Source organism: Paramisgurnus dabryanus, chromosome 23 (assembly GCF_030506205.2).
Source record: "Paramisgurnus dabryanus chromosome 23, PD_genome_1.1, whole genome shotgun sequence".
NCBI lineage: Eukaryota > Metazoa > Chordata > Actinopteri > Cypriniformes > Cobitidae > Paramisgurnus > Paramisgurnus dabryanus.
In genome coordinates, this window is record NC_133359.1 from 16,127,207 (window position 1) to 16,147,209 (window position 20,003).

At 38.1% G+C, this 20,003-nt stretch overlaps 1 long non-coding RNA gene across 1 annotated transcript in view; it reads left to right on the forward strand.

Annotated features, from left to right (window-relative positions):
• LOC141281472 (uncharacterized) overlaps positions 1 to 20,003 on the forward strand; it is a 27,561-nt gene extending 7,558 nt beyond the window's left edge. Inside the window, exons 2-3 of the long non-coding RNA XR_012335805.1 lie at positions 5,355 to 5,624; positions 18,471 to 20,003. This is a non-coding gene — a long non-coding RNA (uncharacterized lncRNA). The remainder of the gene's footprint in view (positions 1 to 5,354; positions 5,625 to 18,470) is intronic.

Sequence of the window (20,003 nt, forward strand, 5' to 3'; positions counted from 1 at the left end):
CTACACAAGACCACATCAGCCTTAAGTTGCTTCGTCGAGAAAAAACAGCCTCGTGCAATCTGGTCCTACAGGGATATTTGCTACATGCAGCAGAAATAAAATTAACACTCAATTTATTAAACATTTTCTGATAAATTCCTGAACCGAAGCCAGTTAATCAGATGCATTGTTAAAAGCCGCGTGTCCGCAACACAGTTCATTATCAGCGTTTGCTTAGACTTACCTGCTTGGTTTAATGAAGGTGAAAACAAACGCATCTGGTCGGAGACGAGCCTCTTATCTGGTCACGTGACCTCCGCTTAACCAGACCATTAGTCAAGCGACCTGGGCACTGAGGTAGACTGTGACTTGTTGTCAGAAAGTAAAAGGAACAACAACAAAATCACTAGTCTTCCACAGCGTCCCAAACCACGACCAAACATCTTCTCTGTGATGTGTGGTTACTCTGAGGAGATAAACAGAGGCAACTCCTAAATAAAGTCATTTTATTGGAATGAGACAAGATTTACTTGAGGCTTTCTATAATCTTTCCCAATATATGTCCTATGGGGCTGCTGGGATAAAACCATCAGCATGTCTTGCACATAATTCACAGGAGCTCAGACTGAATTGAATAACCCGATGCTCTCCTTCCATATGTGTGCTTTTAGCTTCACAAGAAACCTAAACCAAAGCTTGCTGAATCCAGAAAAATCCAGACTCCGCAAGCTCATAATGTGGTATTACCTGAAGCGCACCTGCCCTTTCCACCGAAAAGACTTCACACACCTTGCAAAATGTCGCCCGTGTCTGAAGGCTACTGTGGCAACCTCATGTCCTCGTGCCCGGTGCGATGAGGCTCAAAATGAAAGATGATTCAGCCATCAAGTCTCTAGTTTTAATAACAGGTGTGCCTGGAGGGTTCTGGTTGGGTGTGAATAATAAAGAATGGACCAAGATGAAAAACCTTTAAATGTAGATTTATGGATAAAGGTAGAAATAAATGTATTTGTGAGGAATTATTGTATAGTGCTGTTGGCTGTGAATGCCTTTATGATGCACATCAATATATTTTTTCTTTACATGATTTTATGAAAGCTGCATATTAGGTTTTATAGCCACAATGAAATTTAAATTAAAACTTGTGGTATGTTTAATAAATTATCTAAATTAGACTTATCTGTGAGCTTCATTGTCTTTAATCAAAAACGCTAATCTCCTCCCCTCCTCGAAACGATCTCTCTTTAGTTCAAGTCATGGGGTATGCTGGGTGGGCGAGGCCCGGGAAAAGATTGCAGCGATTAGCAAATAGCAAAATTATCCAATTTCCAACAATCCAATCAATTCTCGATGTACGAATTCAAGTCCCGCCCTACAAGCCTTTTCACTCGGACATATACGTCATGACGGGCATAATAAGACAATCGCTACTTCACTCTCATTGTGACTTTAACCTAGCCTATATTAAAAAACATAAACTATGCTAAATTAAATTTATGACTAGCACAGAAAAAACATTGTGACTGATGAAGACCTGTAGGTCAAAACGTTGCTCAATTAAATTATATTTGGAGCATTTTAATCAGTTTGCGTGATTTTTTGCTGCTTTTTCTGTGATTTAGTGCTGGGCAAAGATTCATCGCGATTAATCGCATACAAAATAAAAGTGATTTTTAACATAATATACAATTGTGTGCTGTGTGATTATTATGTGTATATATAAATGCACACATTTTCATGTATGTATTTAAGAAACATTTACATGTGTGTGTGTGTGTGTGTGTGTGTGTATATATTTATATATTTATTTATATTTTTATATATTCTAAATTATATATAGATTTAAAAAAATTATATATAAATAAATATGTTCTGAAATGTATATATGTATGTGAGTGTGTTTAAATATACATAATAATTACACACCGCACACACACACACACACATATTATTCAAAAATGTACTTTTATTTTGTATGCGATTAATCGCGATTAATCTTTTCCGAGCACTATTTATTATTCATTAAACCCAATTCTGGCTGGTTTGGATGTGCAGACCTTTTCGCATTCTTCAAAAACTACAATTTTTGTTAAAATGTAAAGTATACGATTGTAAATATTTAAGATACCACTTGGTTTCTTAATCTGCAGCATCACACTTTGGTGGGTAAATTAAATTAAATTTATGACTAGCACAAAAAACTATGTGACTGATGAAGACCTGTAGGTCAAAACGTTTCACTATTAAATTATATTTGGAGCATTTTAATCAGTTTGCGTTCTTTTTTGTTGCTTTTTCTGTGATTTTAGTGCTGGGCAAAGATTAATCGTGATTAATCGCATACAAAATAAAAGTGATTTTTAGTGTAATATACAAGTGTGTGCTGTTTGTAATTATTATGTGTATATAAATACACACACATTCATGTATGTATTTAAGAAACATTTACATGTGTATATATATTTATTTATATTTTTATATATTATATATAAATAAATAAATAAATAAAATTTATATAAATAAAAATATTCTGAAATGTATATATGTATGTGAGTGTGTTTAAATATACATAATAATTACACACAGCACACACACACATAATATGCAAAAATTTACCTATATTTTGTATGCGATTAATCGTGATTAATCTTTGCCCAGCACGATTTATTATTCATTGAACCCAATTTTGGCTGGTCTGGATGTGCAGACCGTATTGCATTCTTCAAAAACTAGCACACAATGTTAGTTAAAATTTAAAGTATATGATTGTAAATATTAAAGAAACCACTTGGTTTCTTAATCTGCAGCATCACACCAAAATGTATTGGTCGGAAATCCTGCACCTCCTTACAAGTCACTATATCATACATCATCAAATATCTCCTGATAGGCTGTGATTGCGTCACGCTGCGCATCAATTTCTCATTCGGCGTTGACAGACAAATAGCTTGTCTTGGTGTCAAGACTTAAAATTACGGTCAACAAAGCAGCAATATATTTCCAGCCAGATCTGTTTGCATTCGCTGAATTAACATTAACGGCCTTGGGTATAAAAGCCAGCCATAAACTGCACGGCACTCGGTTAAGCAAGCCCACAACCTAATCCCACCTAACGCCAGCCTTTTGGGAAATAATGAAGTCATCAGTTTGAGATGACAGATCGATGCACTATAAAGAAACAGCAAGGAAGCTGTCTTATAGCTCGCACGTAATTTAGCAAAAAACCTCTCCACGTGTGCACGCGCATCCTAGACCTTTGATAGTGACATTTCAAGAAGGATGCCTGAGTGCATTTAGTTCTACCTTCCTCGCCCGACACAGGCGAGTGAAGTGTGACCCCCTCTCTGCCAAAGAAACACTCTCTTTTCTTTCAGGCCGGAGGGTGGAGGGCTCCAACAAAGCAACAAAAATCCGGTAGAAAACCCTCCTTAGACATGGAGTCCAAAAGAAGGTGCTCATTTGATCAGAGGAACACTTCAACCGGTGACACGGCACACGCGGCGTAAAGCAAACAGCACGTTTTTTTTCTCATCCATCTCTGCTGAGCTCGGACAAAAATACATATAGCATGTACACCGTACTCAGTCAAACTCACCTGTACCCGACAACAAAAGCGTGACTGACAGGTGTTTTGGGACGGGAGGGGATTGCGAATCTAGGGTTACATCGGCCCATTCATTTTGTATAAGGCCCTGCTTGGGTTAGCACGTACAAAGAGAAAGCAACAATCGGCGGACCATTGTGTTTGATATGGCATTGAGCGGAGACTGACAGCGCGATTCTCTAGATCTCTGAAGGAGAGCTTCATTAGAGACGTGGCCACTCTCCGGCACTGCCTCATACTGAGGTGATGGATTACTTTCAGAGCCCAAGCCGCACACGGGAAATTAGCTCGGATCAACTATGGTTTTTCCCATTAAAAAAAACCATATTAGCTATAATAGGCTCCTCGGTTCATATGAATAAAATCCAGCCTTCTTTTATTCTTGGTTTCCTCCAATTTTCCTTAAGTAGACGAACCGGTTTTCGCATGCACTTATACGTTTACTTAAGATACCGGAGAAGTGGGAGCAAGTGAGAAAAAAGGGAAAAGGTGAAAGTACCATTCCTATTTGTCTGCGGTCGGGAGTCCAGCTGGAAAATAATGGGCCCTATGTTGAATAGTAATCTTTTATTAGGGCCCGTTAAATTATGCTTTTCACTTTAGCATGTCCGCTTTTCACCGAGTACAATTAGAAAAATGAAATGTGGCGCGTGGAGAGAAAAAGCTCGGTGTCCAGCCAAGAGGAGCAAGCATTCAATTCAGCTTCTATAACATCTGAATTAAGACTAATGTCCAATTATTCTGTCGTAGCCATTTGTCTAAAGCCGATTCAACGGAGAGAGAAAAATCCTTTTCTTTTGAGCGTGTGCATAGATCATAACCTCAGAGATTCGTCATGCTTGTAAAACTTTATTACAGTCATTCTTGGCAGAGGAAAATCAATTGTCTTCGTTTTTTGGATTGTTGAGCAAGGTTTTTATAGGCACCGGAACATGACAGTTTAGACGTCAGACGGATTTATCGTATTTCGCTAATGGAGACCTCGAATAGCTGGTCAGGCAGATGAAGAGGTTTGCGTTTAATGGTACTTTTATCCTTCTCAACTCATGTGTTAAGAAAGGTATTGAAGAAAACAATTAAAATATGCATTAGGGCGGACGATTATGGAGCTAAGGAGGTAGATAATGACGTTGGTTAGTGAAGAGAAATGTTGTCAGGGGAGGGTTTGAGTCAGATTGAGATGTTTAAATGGAAATGTTCCACAGCAGATGCACTACGTCGGTAATGACTAACTGCTAAGAAATAAATAAATGCAATTATTCAGGCATTAACTACGAATACGTCATTTTCCATGTAAAGTCACAAATCCCAATGATTTTAATTAATTCAGATAATGTTTGCAGGTATATACCGTAGGTAAGCACACAATACAAAACAGGCTTTTTATAATTTGATATCTGTTCTTGTTTCTTAGTTTATTAAAATTAGTTTCTGTTTTTATAGAGTATGCCAAGAGCTGCAGAAATGTGCAATAAATAATTTATTTTATTGCATTAATTCCCATTCTCGAGACAAAAAGACCTTTCATGTTACAAAATGACTATCTGTGACTACGGTACATCAAAACGGCTTTAATCTTCTCCAAAGGCAATCAATGATCGATATGTTTCTTTAAAGAAGCACACTAACCGTGCCACACAGCCCCCGTCACCCTCCTCCTAATTTGATTCCCTTCACATCCAGTGAACAGTACATAGCAGAAACACCTTAAGTGTCTGTTCATTCACCCCTTAAAATTATTACCGTTCTCACTCTTTTCCTCTATCTGCAGGCCCTGATCTGAGCTGATTAGGCGGGTGACTTACAGGGACAAAGGTGACTTCCCACTTCCTGTTTGCTCCCCATCTCTCTCTATTATTGAAGGAAGCAGAGATGCTTGAAGCCCTCTCTCGCTGAGTTTCTCTGAGCGCTGCTGGGCGGGGTTGAGAAAGCTGCTGTGCGGATAGCAAACTGTGTGTGCCTGTGGTTTTACAGCACAGTTCTTCTATTACAGTACAAAGCCCCTATAGAAACACTCCTATAACCTGGATTCTGACATACTGTGAGTCACTCAGTAAGCCTCATTTTCCATGTAAAGTGGCAAATCTTAATGATTTTAATATAGATTTGTTTAGTACTGGCTTTCTATCTGTCTTTCTGTCTATCTATTCACCTACCTATTAGGTTAATATTGGTTTAGTACTGGTTAGTATCTATCTCTCTGTCCTTCCGTCCGTCAGTCTGTCTATCCACCTACTTACCCATCTATTAGGTTAATATAGGTTTAGTACTGGTTAGTATCTATTTGTCCGTCCATCGCCTACCTATTAGGTTAATATAGGTTTAGTACTGGTAAGTAGTACCTATGTATCTGTCTGTCTTTCTATCTATCTGTCTATCCATCTATCCACCAACCTACTTACCTACCTATTAGGTTAATATAGCGTTGGTTTAGTAATGGTTAGTATCTATCTGCCTGTCCGTCCGTCTGTCTATCTATACACCTACCTAATTATCCATTAGGTTAATATAGGTTTAGTACTAGTTAGTATATGTCTATCTATCTATATGTCTTTCTGTCTGTCTGTCTATCCACCTAGCTATTAGGTTAATATAGCGTTGGTTTAGTACTGGTTAGTATCTATCTGTCTGTACGTCCGTCTGTCTATCCACCTACTTACCTATCTATTAGGTTAATATAGGTTTAGTACTGGTTAGTATCTATCTGTCCGTCCATCACCTAGCTATTAGATTAATATAGGTTTAGTACTGGTAAGTAGTACCTATGTATCTGTCTGTCTTTCTATCTATCTATCTATCTATCTATCTATCTATCTATCTATCTATCTATCTATCTATCTATCTATCTATCTATCTATCTATCTATCTATCTATCTATCTATCTATCTATCTATCTATCTATCTATCTATCTATCTATCTGTCTATCCATCTTTCCGTCTATCTGTCTATCCACCAACCTACCTACCTACCTACCAATTAGGTTAATATAGCATTGGTTTAGTACTGGTTAGTATCTATCTATCTGTCTGCCCATCACATATCTATCTATTAGGTTAATATAGGTGTAGTCCTGGTAAGTACCTATGTGTCTGTCTGTCTGTCTGTCTGTCTGTCTGTCTGTCTGTCAATCTATCTGTCTATCCATCTTTCCTTCTATCCATCTATCCATCAACCTACTTACCTGCCTATTAGGGTAATATAGCGTTTGTTTAGTACTGGTTAGTATCTATCTATCTGTCTGTCTGTCTGTCTGTCTGTCTGTCTGTCTGTCTGTCCATCCATCACCTACCTATCTAGTAGGTTAATATAGGTTTAGTACTGGTTAGTACCTATGTGTCTGTCTGTCTATCTGTCTATCTATCTGTCTTTCCATCTATCTGTCTATCCGTCTATCTGTCTATCCACCAACCTACCTATTTGGTTAATATAGCGTTGGTTTAGTACCGGTTAGTATCTATCTATCTATCTATCTATCTATCTATCTATCTATCTATCTATCTATCTATCTATCTATCTATCTATCTATCTATCTATCTATCTATCTATCTATCTGTCCATCCATCACCTACCTATTAGGTTAATATAGGTTTAGTACTGGTTAGTACCTATGTATCTGTCTGTCTGTCTATCTATCTGTCTATCTATCTTTTCATCTCTCCACCGACTTACCTACCTATTAGGTTAATATAGCGTTGGTTTAGTACCTGTTAGTATATATCTATCTATCTGTCCGTCCATCTGTCCGTCCATCACCTACCTATCTATTAGGTTAATATAGGTTTAGTACTGGTTAGTACCTATGTATCTATCTGTCTGTCCATCACCTACCTATCTATTAAGTTAATATAGGTTTAGTACTGGTTAGTACCTATATGTCTGTCTGTTTGTCTATCTATCTGTCTTTCCGTCGATCTTTCTATCCATCTATCTGTCTATCCACCAACCTACCTACCTACCTATTAGGTTAATATAGCGTTGGTTTAGTACTTGTTAGTATACATCTATCTATCTGTCCGTCCATCACTTACCTATCTATTAGGTTAATATAGGTTTAGTACTGGTTAGTATCTATCTATCTGTCTGTCCATCACCTACCTATCTATTAGGTTAATATAGGTTTAGTACTGGTTAGTGCCTATGTATCTGTCAGTCCGTCCATCACTTACCTATCTGTTAGGTTAATATAGGTTTAGTACTGGTTAGTATCTATATATCTGTCTGTCCATCACCTACCTATCTATTAGGTTAATATAGGTTTAGTACTGGTTAGTACCTATGTGTCTGTCTGTCTATCTATTTGTCTTTCTGTCGATCTGTCTATCTGTCTATCCATCAACCTACCTACCTATTAGGTTAATATAGCGTTGGTTTAGTACTTGTTAGTATACATCTATCTATCTGTCCGTCCATCACTTACCTATCTATTAGGTTAATATAGGTTTAGTACTGGTTAGTATCTATCTATCTGTCTGTCCATCACCTACCTATCTATTCGGTTAATATAGGTTTAGTACTGGTTAGTACCTATGTGTCTGTCTGTTTGTCTATCTATCTGTCTTTCCGTCTATCTGTCTATCCGTCTATCTGTCTATCCACCCACCTAACCTACCTACCTATTAGGTTAACATAGCGTTGCTTTAGTACTTATTAGTATCTATCTATCTGTCTTTCTGTCTAAACCTGTCTAACCTAAGTACTAAACCTATCTATCTATCTCCATTGCATTTCTACACAGTTCTTCGACTTTGACACTGACAATAAGATTTATAATTATATAACGGTCATTTCTTACACTTACAATAACCCAAAAAGTGTCACCTGCGGCTTTAATTTAATACAAATCTGCAATTTTTACACAGTCTCTATACACAGTCTTTACACAGTCTTCTGTCTCTATATTTCATTTTAATTACAATATCCTCTAACAATTTTATCAATTTTATCTAAAATAGCCGGATTACTTGGGATGATATTTCTACATTTAAAAATAAGAAACATCTGTACATCTGACATCATGGTTTAAAGGAACAGAGCTCTTTATACCCCCCAAATTTCAATTTTAATAGCTTTAGTTACAATTCACAGGCAACATCTGTTTTGAACAATGATGTAACGGTACATAGGATAATTGTTATTGTTGTAAATATGTTCGAGCCCGAGTGTGGTTGTCAGTCGGTGGTGTACAGACCGATTTCCCGGTAATTAACGTGGGTAAGAGCATATGATTTAAGGTAATTGCCTTGACAAGGGGGCTGAGTGAAGCTACATTTAATTACCTGAACATGTTCTCTCCCAGGAGCCCAGTCGAACGGCCTTTTACCGTTTTTCCCTTTTATTTTACAGTGAAATTAGAGAGATGTGGAGGTGGCGTGTTTGTTCTGCACCCCCCAATCTGCTTCTCCGAGGTGTGTTGACAAAAATAAAATTGTAGTTGACTGGCAGTCGTAAAAGTGCAGGTATCTACGGTAGCGTTTCTTCATTTGTCTATCATAATTCTCTACATAATTCTACTCACGGTTGTTCTCATTCGCTGTAATTACGAACGGTGCTGGATGGGTTTACAAATTTCACAGAACTTCACCGAAAATTGCCTGGTCTATTTAAAGACGCCTCATTCATGAAAGTGCTACAGCGTTGCGAAACCTCCTTCTTGAAGCTGCAATTCAGGCAATGTTTTCCCTTGCTACAATCATATTACATCTATTGTACGTCCACGGCAAACCGTCCAAGCCTGTTTTTATGGCTGCAAAAATCAATTCTGCCATTTTCTAAACAGCACAATGTCGCAATGATGTCAGATGACCTCATACAAATTGAGCTCAAATCCGATTGTCTGTTTTGGTCAGCGCCCTAAATACAACACAGCGGTGTGTTTAGCGTTAAGCCACATCTCCTGTTAATCAAATGGTAAAAATGTAACACGGAGGCATGGTATGGCTTTCCTGGCAGCGTCATGTTTGCTAAAGTTATCAAACACTTGGTTCCTAACACTACAAAGAAAAGGTTGGTTGAGACAGTCATGCAAATTGAGTGATTGTCAAAAATCGCTCAATTCTGTGCTACTGTCAACGCTTCAGATGGATCAGACAATATTTAGTTGCCATGTCATGTGACTCTGTGTTATTGTGTGCGAATGAACGGAGGGAGTGCGTGGGGGAGTGTGTGTCGGACCCCCGCTGGCTGGGTGTATCTCAGAGTGGTTCGTATCGGTAGGAAAGAAGTAGATAGAGTAAAGACCTCTTGCTGCGCCCACCCCCTCCTATTCTGCCCTTCATCCACCTGCCCCCCACCCCCATTCCGATTCCTGAGGCACAGATAGGTCGCTGGGCAGTTCATAGCACCAGCGGTGAGGTAAAATGCTTTTTGTCCCCGCATCTTGTTTTTGTGTACACTCACGGCGCTCCGTGCCTTTGGCGTGCACCTGTGCACGGCGCCGAACAAAGGTCCATAGCAACGGGAGGATCGCGGCAACTGGATACCACACCTGTTTGATCTTTAAGACCTCTCCTTGATAAGTGGCCGTAACCAGGGCAACCGGGACTAAAAGGTTGAATGCATTGTTTCAATAGGTGGGGCTTAGGTAGGCGCATAGGTCAGGATTTTAATACTGCAGTGCAAATAAAAATAAGTATTTTGAAATGTGATGTTAAGATAATGAAATTCATACTTACGCACAACCTGTTCTGCCCAACTATTGTGTACCCAAGACCTGAAATGAAAAAATAAAATGGTTACATAATGCATAAACGCACATATCGATTCACATTCATTTTAGTCTCTTTTGCGTTTAAAACCTATTGCAATAAACAGCAATAACTCTACATGGTTTCTCTGCCTGCATGCCCTGATTTGCACGACATGCATGCACAATCTCTTCGATGTGGATGATCTTAGTCCTGTGCACTTCCTGCTTTGTAATTCAATTGCACGGCCTAACAGACACTCTGTCACTGGGAGGAAAACCGAGCTTCTTAGCCCCTTGGGATCCGTGTGCTTAGTTCTCCGTGGAGGGAAATGCTGGACCATGAATAACTATTTTACCTTAGACAGAAAGCATTTACATCGTAATCTAGATGATACAAAACATGCTTACTGATGTGATTATTATTGTTATTTAGAAATTTAAAAAACCCAGATAACATTATTTAACTCATTCTACATAACGTAAAGAGCATTCTGTAAAAATATAACCTTGATATCTTCAATATTAACTGATCATGTCAAAGATTGAAATCAATGCAATATCAATCAGTTAAATCAAATTTATCTCATAAACCTGGATTTCAGATATTTCATTTCAGGCTGAGGCTGGACGGGTAAGAAAAACTGGTCTGTTTTTCTTTTAATAAAAAAATAAGTATTTTCAAAAGCAACTGCAGTTACTGAATTAATTCTGTAATGGATGCAGACTGAAGCCTTACTCTGTCTTCCCTGGCGACCTACCAACATTCCCAGCTTCTCCCGTCCTCCAGCGGACAGCTGGGCTAGATCAAACCTTGCTCCAAGACTCTACAGTACATCATCTCCTGCATCTTTCGCTGTTAGTCTGTCACTGGTGTTGCCTGATTCTATTCACACTTCCAACACAATCCCAAATGGCCTTTGCTTTTATGCACATTCTGTCATGTTTTGACATCGCTACATTTGCAGCGCAACGCATGTGCGTTCTGGCTCTGATGCATTCATCAGATGCTCATCTATACATCAGATGCCAAGATCTCAAGGTTAGGGAGGAGGAGAGTGAGTGTTAAAAGGCCCTTCAAGTCTGGATGATGCTTGGGTAGATTCCACATATTACAGAAGGCAAACCTAATATCTAATATCACTCTGAAAGATCAACAGTATACGAATGACATGCAATCTATTAACAAGGGAAACGTCCAAGGTCACTGAAGCCGAAAATCCAATTCAGAGAAGCGTGCAGTGATCTCGAACACCATCTATGAGGAGCCTGATGCCCCTGGGCAACTAAGCAAACACAGGCTCTCTTAAGATTTATATCTTTACACAGGTGTTATTTCATAATGTTTGCCTTTTTTGTAGCAATAAAAGCACTGGCGACTAAAAAGCATCTGTTGAAAACGATAAAGACACAAAACCGTGGTTTTACGTTTTGTTTAGCGTTGACAAGGCTTGTTTACCTTCGCGTGAAAAGCCAACACGTCGTATTTGAGGCATTTTGACGTTACCAGGCTGCGCGTAATTGCATTAATTGCGCACACGCGCATATCCACTTGTTTGAACACCTGCTCTTAATGTCCCCCTCCCCTTCATTGCAAGTACAGACCACCGGACCATTTGGGCTGCCATTTCTGGAAGTGTTTTTCTGTGTAAACGTGTCATCACGACGCTCACAGACAACCTGTCACCTCCGCCTGCTCGCGCGAGCGCATCCACAGCACGTGATCGACGAATTATTACTCGTGCATGACGCAGCGAGGAGTCGTCGATAATTTTGCAGCTTGCTGCTCTAAACTAAGCTTTTTCTTTTTTTTTGATTGTGTGTTATTGTGCAAGTCCTATTAATTTGATGTATGAGAGACTCCGATTTAATTAAATTAAGTCCAATGCGCTTTATTAACATGGCTATTAGAGTACAGCTATACAAAAGTTTAATATTTAAAATTATATATAATGTTTTCTAGTCTGTGGTCTGTACCTGCAGCCTACTTAATTAAATATCCTGACAGATGATTGCTTTACATAGTTTTTAATGAAAAGTGCTTATCGACATTGCCCAGAGTGAAAATGCGATGGGCTTGCCAAAATCAAAATAAAAAAGTTACAATTAAAGCCACTTGCTTCTGCTTTCTCCATGTCCTCAGAGATAAAACAGTGCAATGTTTTTTAAGGATTTCAGGATATGCAATGTGAACGGGTCAGCATGTAACAGGTGGTTCTGAACATCTGCTCCGCGCTTCGGTGGTTCGTCACTGAGCCCCACGCAAGAAATGTTTAATTATGACTGGATTTAGCAGCCTACACCTCAGTCTGTTCAAGATTTATCGTTCAGCTGACAAATACATACAAAATTCGTGTTTTTAGTTTCATTTGTTCGTCTGTTTGTTTGTGGAAAAAAGTAGCAACTAAGAGCTCTTAACCATATTCTTATAAGTTCTAAATGATTGTAAAATAACTATACAAAACTGATTTACAGTGCATATACATTTTATCACTTTGTGTGATTCTTTAGTATCCTACACTTTAAAAAGACTGGGATGGTTAAAATAAACCAGCATTTTGTATGGAAAGAACCCAGCAAAGGTTAATTCAAACCCAACAGCTGGGTTTGTTCATATTTCACCAATTCTTGGGTTAAAAACAACCCAGCATTTTTTTTTTATAGTGAACTCGTTGCTAACGTAATGCTCCACCGTTTTAGCTGCAGGAGCACTAAACCAATTAAACTAATGAAATCAAGGGGGGCAAACTTATTTTTTATGGATGTGAGGGAGGTTTTAAAATGAATGTGTCTTGTTCTGAATAAATCATTCATTTGTTAAATGGTCCCGGGTGCTGATCCCGTGGTGTTGAAAATGATTTCCATTGACTCGCTCTTTCTGTGCGCGAGGTCGGGTGCTGTCCACCACCGTGGTGCTGAAAATTGATCGAAGCGCAAACGCCTGGCGCATATCCGGCGGAAGCTAATTACACGCGCCCTTTCCTCGCATATTATTTTATGTATGTATTTTAGGCATGTTGTTTTCAGGGTGTTAGGAGTTCATTCATCTTTCTTGTTGTTTTTCACTCTACTTTTCAGCATGTTTGCAGGAAAAACATTATATTCGTATGTAGCTGAATTGTCATTTACAAAAAATGTAGTCAATTTGGATTAAACCAGGGCCGGTTTTTGCTATGGGCAATGTGGGCGAACGCCCAGGGCGCAATCTATGTGAGGGCGCACGAGCGCATTCAAAAAAAAAAAAAAAAACATCAAAGCGTTTTTTTAGACTAACGCTCATTTCCATGTCAAGTTAGTGCTGAGAGTCATATACACAGGTTGTGTGTGTGTCAGAAAAGGCACAGGAGAAAGGGGCGGGCCAACTTGCGACTGCAAATCGCTCGCTCGCCTTATAGGGGGCGAGCGAGGTATAGACTGATCCCAGGCCAGAGGCCACACAACACAAACTGCTGCGTCTGCTTCCAAATAAATTGTATTTTTCATTCCTAAAATGAACATAGACCCATATACCTACGAACATGTTATCAATTGGATTTTGTGAAAAAAAAAATCTGTAGAGTCATCTACGCATTCAGACAAAACACCAGAAATCAACAGGCTATAATGAAGCTTATTAAAAATAATGTTAAATATTTTCAGTAGAACATATCTGAACATTGGTACATCACTAATATGGATAATTTACGCGTGTGCTCGACTTCATGCTATAATATAGGAACCGACATGTGGATGACATCAACGTGCCGCGAGAGCGGTTTGAAAGCAAACTCTTCCGATGATTTCTCGCCTCACCCTCGCGGTACTTTGATGTCATCAACCTGTCGTTCTTGCAGCGCAGCTTGAATTGTGCAGGAGGTCTCATAATGACCGCTGTTGTTATAATCTTTATTTTCGCAAGTAAACTCCTTTTTTTTAACATTCAAACAGACTCATGGTTCTCCCCCACACTCGCGCAATGCATATTGCATACATTATTCCAGAAGTAAAATGATTTGTTCTCTGTGGATAAATAAACATGTTATCTTACACTGGGAAATTGTATCGCAGTCGAAGTGAATTGTATTAATTATTTGCGCGCGTTTTTGAATATGGCGACTTGTGGAATAAAAACTGCACGACGACAAAAGGTAAGACTTGTTTTTGCATTTAGCCCTGTTTTACTAAGTTTTATTTAGTGTTTTAGTCTTAGTTGGTTGGCTGGGTTAACTACGTGTGTTCTATCACATCATTAAAAGTCTTTATTGTGTTTTTATAAGTGTTTATTGGCGGCTGTAATGACAAGATTTGTGAAGGGATGTTACAGTATGTTTTGATATTATCTTGTTTTAGTTGATCTGTTGCTGGAGTTGCACTTAGTTAAGAATGACAACATTTGAAAATCATTTTAAACAACCATGATTTCTATTTTTGTTTTTCATTTGTATTGCTTCCGTATTGTTGTCAGTAAGTGTACATCCGTGCAATCATAGTATGATTTTATACAGGTTGGTGGAGTATGTACACATATGGATATAATGTGGTTTCATAGATTCGTAATTTGAATGGAGAATTTTTGCCATACCCTAGGTTTTCGTGAAACGCCGCCACTGGGCTAACGTTATTTATATTAGCTCCTCGCCCTCTTGCTAATATGTTGCTATTAGCCACAGAACACGACTGTTTTTTTTGGTTTTAGTTTTTCTGAACTAGCAACTATTAGAATTGAGGCACCATGTCATGCAACTAAATTCACCCATAGGCAACACACAGTCTAGTTTGTGTTTGCAACACAACAAGTGCAAACTCACACAGACTTCCTGACTGTGTCCTTTTTTATTGCTATATACGCTATATGTGAACTTAAATAACTTCTAATATAAATTGACATGCCATTTTGTAAGCTACACAGTGATATAACTTTTTTAATAATTTGTAGTGTATGCTTAGCATTTGTTAACATCCTATAAACTTATAAAATATGTGTTATGGTCATTTTAATGATGCATGTGTGATGTAAGTGTATCTAACTTACATATTGTATACTAATTGTAAATTCAGGGGCACTTCTGAAATATTTTGGAGTTAGAGCACCCACTGGCAAAAATGAGGAGTCAGATACTTCCACAGCAGCCATGGCCAACAGACATGGTTGTGTAGTCTGATGAGGAGTGTGTGTGTGTGTGTGTGTGTGTGTGTGTGTGTGTGTGTGTGTGTGTGTGTGTGTGTGTGTGTGTGTGTGTGTGTGTGTGTGTGTGTGTGTGTGTGTGTGTGTGTGTGTGTGTGTGTGTGTGTGTGTGTTTATATACTGTATTACATTTATTTATCTTGTTTTTCTCTGTTCTTGTTACCTTTTTGTATTTAAGATTATATATAATAAAATAATACATATTGGTGGCGGGATTTGGGGGTAATTTTTTTTTCTGGGGGCGGCGAAGGGATGGTTCGCCCAGGGCGTAAATCTAGCCAGGACCGCCACTGGATTAAACCGTCTGCCAAATGCATTAAAATGTGAATATAATCACGGATTTGCACACTTGTGCAAAGAATGCGCAATACATACAGCTTTCCCGAGAAATACAGCATACTCCATAACCAAGAAACAGTGCGAGTTAATTTTTTTGTGTGTGAGAAATAACCTCCCTTTTTTTTCTTGCGTGTTGAATGTATCTTGTCTGTCTGTGCAAGCCCAGCTGGAGATGTGTGAATTCTCATATTCCCCACTTATAGGCTGAATGCACGAATCCGACCACGAACTCACCCTGAGGGGTTGGAGTACTGCCAAAGCAGCATGTCACTTCATTGCATTAAATTGCCATCGGAATACATTTGAGCTAAACGTTGAGGGAAGGCCACCAGGACCCTTCTATATGATTAGCCACGCCAGACAGATGAGGATGTTGAGGACTGCTCTGATATTGGATTTGCCAAGTATAACTATAATAAACAGCTCTTCAAATCTAATTGTAGTCATTCGGTCAACACACCAGATGGGGATTCGTGTATCTAGCAGGGGCGTCTCTTCTATAATCAATAGAAGTTTTGCAAAAGCATATTGAGCGGTACAAAGCGATTATTTGGATTGAACAGAGCATAGAGGAGAATTGTTAAGAATGAATAATCGTCGCTGTTCTTGACCTTTAGGTTTAAAATCTTTAAAGAAATAAAATCGTTTCATAAAGCATACAACGAGATTTGACATGCATATTTGATCAAAAATAATACAAGTGACGCGGACTACGCCGCTACCTGTTGATCGGGACCAACACCTCTTTATTCTCTCACTAACTTTCACGAAATATATTTTACGCGCAATTTGGTATAAAAAATACACATTGACATTGAAATCATCGAGGTTGAATTTGATATACACATACAAACCATTTCTAACTCATAATTGTTTACCACCCGTATATAGCTACTATAGAATGAAGATGTTTTTGTAATAATTTCCCATAAAGATTATTTAACGATGATTATACCTCAGCTTTGATTTTCTAGGGCGGTTAGATGTTTTTATACGACACAAAAAAGCATACGATAACTCTATTCTCACCACCTCATCTTTGGCTGACATCATCCACCCACCTAAATCTCACGAAAACCTATTTCGACCGTAACATAAAACATGTCAAATGAAAATGCCTTACGTGTCTTTGCCGATGCGCTTTCGTGAAGATGCGGAGAGCGCTTCTCTAAAGATGACAGCCTGTCTTCTTGCCATGTGCCGTAACAAAAGCATCCCATGCATCCAATGCCTGTCCCTTTAAAGCCTTGCTGCGTCCCTGCAGGTGGCCTGTCAATTTTCTGGATCGCTATGACGTCACCGCATGCTAGAAAACCCAGAACGTCGACCTTCATAATAAAAGTCATTGTAAAATAAAAATCAGAAAGAAAAAAATCCAATTATTTTATATATTAGAAATAGTAGGATAAATCTGTTTATTTGTTTGTTTGTTGATTCGATTATCACAAAAAAAAAAATAATTAATCATGATATCTTCATCATCACATAGAAAAAGACTGAGAAGATTAAAAACATGTAATTAATGTTAAAAATGTAAAGCGCGCACCCACGCACAACATGATTTGGATGCACGCGGCGTGTTAATTGGCATCGTGATTTTCTTTTGCATCTGTAGATTTGTCTAGTCACAACCTCAGAGGATACTTCGGCTTGTGATGAATAAAAAACAGTGTGATGTTTTTTCTGTACATACACTTTAAATCAATATTTACACTGTCGTTGATTAGCTATCATATAGTTTGGAGGTATTGCAGGAGAACATATACATGTTCACAACATATGTGAATTGTTACGAAACTCATAATTAATGGTGGATGGAAAATAAAGGCATTTAAGGTTTTATATGAAATGCTTTAACTTTAGTCAATTTGCATGAAGCTAATGGTTTGTTTCATTTGGGGGCTTGGCATGACCACAGTGTTACAATAAACAATTGATAGAATTAATTGTAGGCTAGGCCTATAACAATCTCTCTCTTGCTCGCTCTCTCTCTCGCGCGCACGCACATAGTCTGTGTATATATAGCCTAAATAATGTTTGCCATTCGATTTCATTATAGGCAGTGCAGCAGGACACAATGATTTCATCTTGTCTCTTTTGCATGTTTGAAGAAGTAAATACGCTGCACATTGTGAAAACATTTAACAGCAACGAAAATATGAAGCATCCTCAGGGGATTTTTGTGCAACTAGTTGTTTACAATTATGCAGAAATAAAATCCAGAATAATTTATTGCAATGTGCTTTTTATTTCGTCATTAATATTTAATTTCAGTTTTCTGCTGCTTTTACAACATTTATCATACGCTTTTTGCACACATATAAATATTTGTTTAATCGGACCCTTACAAAATAAAAAGTCTACAAAAATAATTTTGACATTTTTATACAATTGCAAGTTCAAGAAAATAAACGGGCTGTGCAATGTGCACGTGATGTTAAAAGATACGCAAATAACATCTGCTTAACTTTTTAGCCTACTTAATAAAATTATAAAATGTAATATTTTTTTTACTCACAATTAAATATGCTTTTGATAAATCAGTATAAATCTGGTTCATCGCTCAACCTCAGGCCACGCGCAAACTATGCGTTTCTATGTGAATGAAAACGAAAACCTTGATCAAACTAGCATTCAGTTCCTTTTCAAAAAGACGAATCTTTGATTTTTTAAATCATGCACAACATTTCGTCTCCTTTAGGTCGTGATAAATCCAGGCTGCTGATTTCCGAGCTCATTAAATGGACACCTAACGGTAAGTGAGATCGATGCGAGTCCTCAATCTGTGCTGAGGAAGTGAAGATGTTATGCAATTGGAAAGGACACTGATAAGTCGCAGAGGAGATGCCCTGTTCTTGCTTTGACTTTATTTGAATGCGGTCTATACTTATTTACAAACATCTGAGTACTTTATAGTCTAGTAAGTGCAAGGGAAGTTCATCTAAAGGGCTTATTGATCAAATGTGTTACATTGCATAGGTCCAAACAGATGCTGCTGTGCACTTCCTCTCTGGCTATTTAAGCAACATTTCACTTGTCATTTATAATATTTCCCCACCTAAGGAAATGAAGCTCTTTTCCTGTTAAATTTAACACATTCCTGTTTTAGTCTGCACCTTTTTGTGTGCTTCATAAGATGGACCCCTTTTAAATGCCAGAATCTCCTTCACAATAATAAATGGGATTAAAATGCTGTCTTTGCTCAACAAAGAAATTGGGAAATTATGTTTTTATCTTAGCATGAATTTTATCCACTTAGGAGATGCCAGCTGGAAGGAAGCGCAGACAGCCATTTTAAATTTCCATAATTTGCTTGCAAAAAGCCACAAGAGGTGTATTTTCAGGAGCAAATGTGCTATTTGTCCCGTCTATTATGTTCAGTGCAATATTCTGGGACTAAAATGTTTGGTTTGTCATGTTGTTTTGTGGGGCCTTTTGTGCATTTGTGCCATCCTACTGTACATTTGCATGATTGTCTTTGTATTTCAGCACTGTTTAATTTTTCTTTTTAGGGAATAGGGCTGGTTGTATGACAGAGGTTACCGTACAGAAACTGTAATATTGTTTATTTCATTCGGCAGGGGTAGATTTTAGAGCCGCGTGCTTTTTTGCTGATCGTGGATTTGCAATGACAAACACATGCATGAGATGGTTTGTAATCAATACTGTAGCTACACAATTTAATGCTCGGATTCAATTTGAGATGGCAACAAAGAGCATGTCTGAAGGCACAAGTGTTTGGAGACTCCCTTATGAATTGTGTCCTTTGTAATTAATACTAATTTGTATATTTGCTGGTACAACACACAAATGACATGTGGGTAATAAAGCCCAAATTAAGAGGGTATTTATCATGGAGATTGCAATCAATTAATTAAAACCAATAATCTCAATACACGCAAATTGGCGTTTGGTATACAATGTAATTGTCAAAATGCATGCATGGAAAACAGCCAATTTGACATCCAATTTGTTGGTGGGATGACAGTTGCCTCTTAAAAATGACAATGCCATCTCAGCTGCTTTACATGTTAAACAATACAGTAAAGCAAAAATATCACAGTGAAGGCCTTAAAGTCTGTTGTAATGTAATAATGCGGAGTACATGGTCCCAAGTTGTCACTGGGGCTGTGCCCTTTAAAAAGGTCCTACTTGTATACATTTCAATATGTACCCCTGAGGTACTTATATGCACTCTATATAGCGGCAAAAGTGTACTTTTTGAAAGAGTACC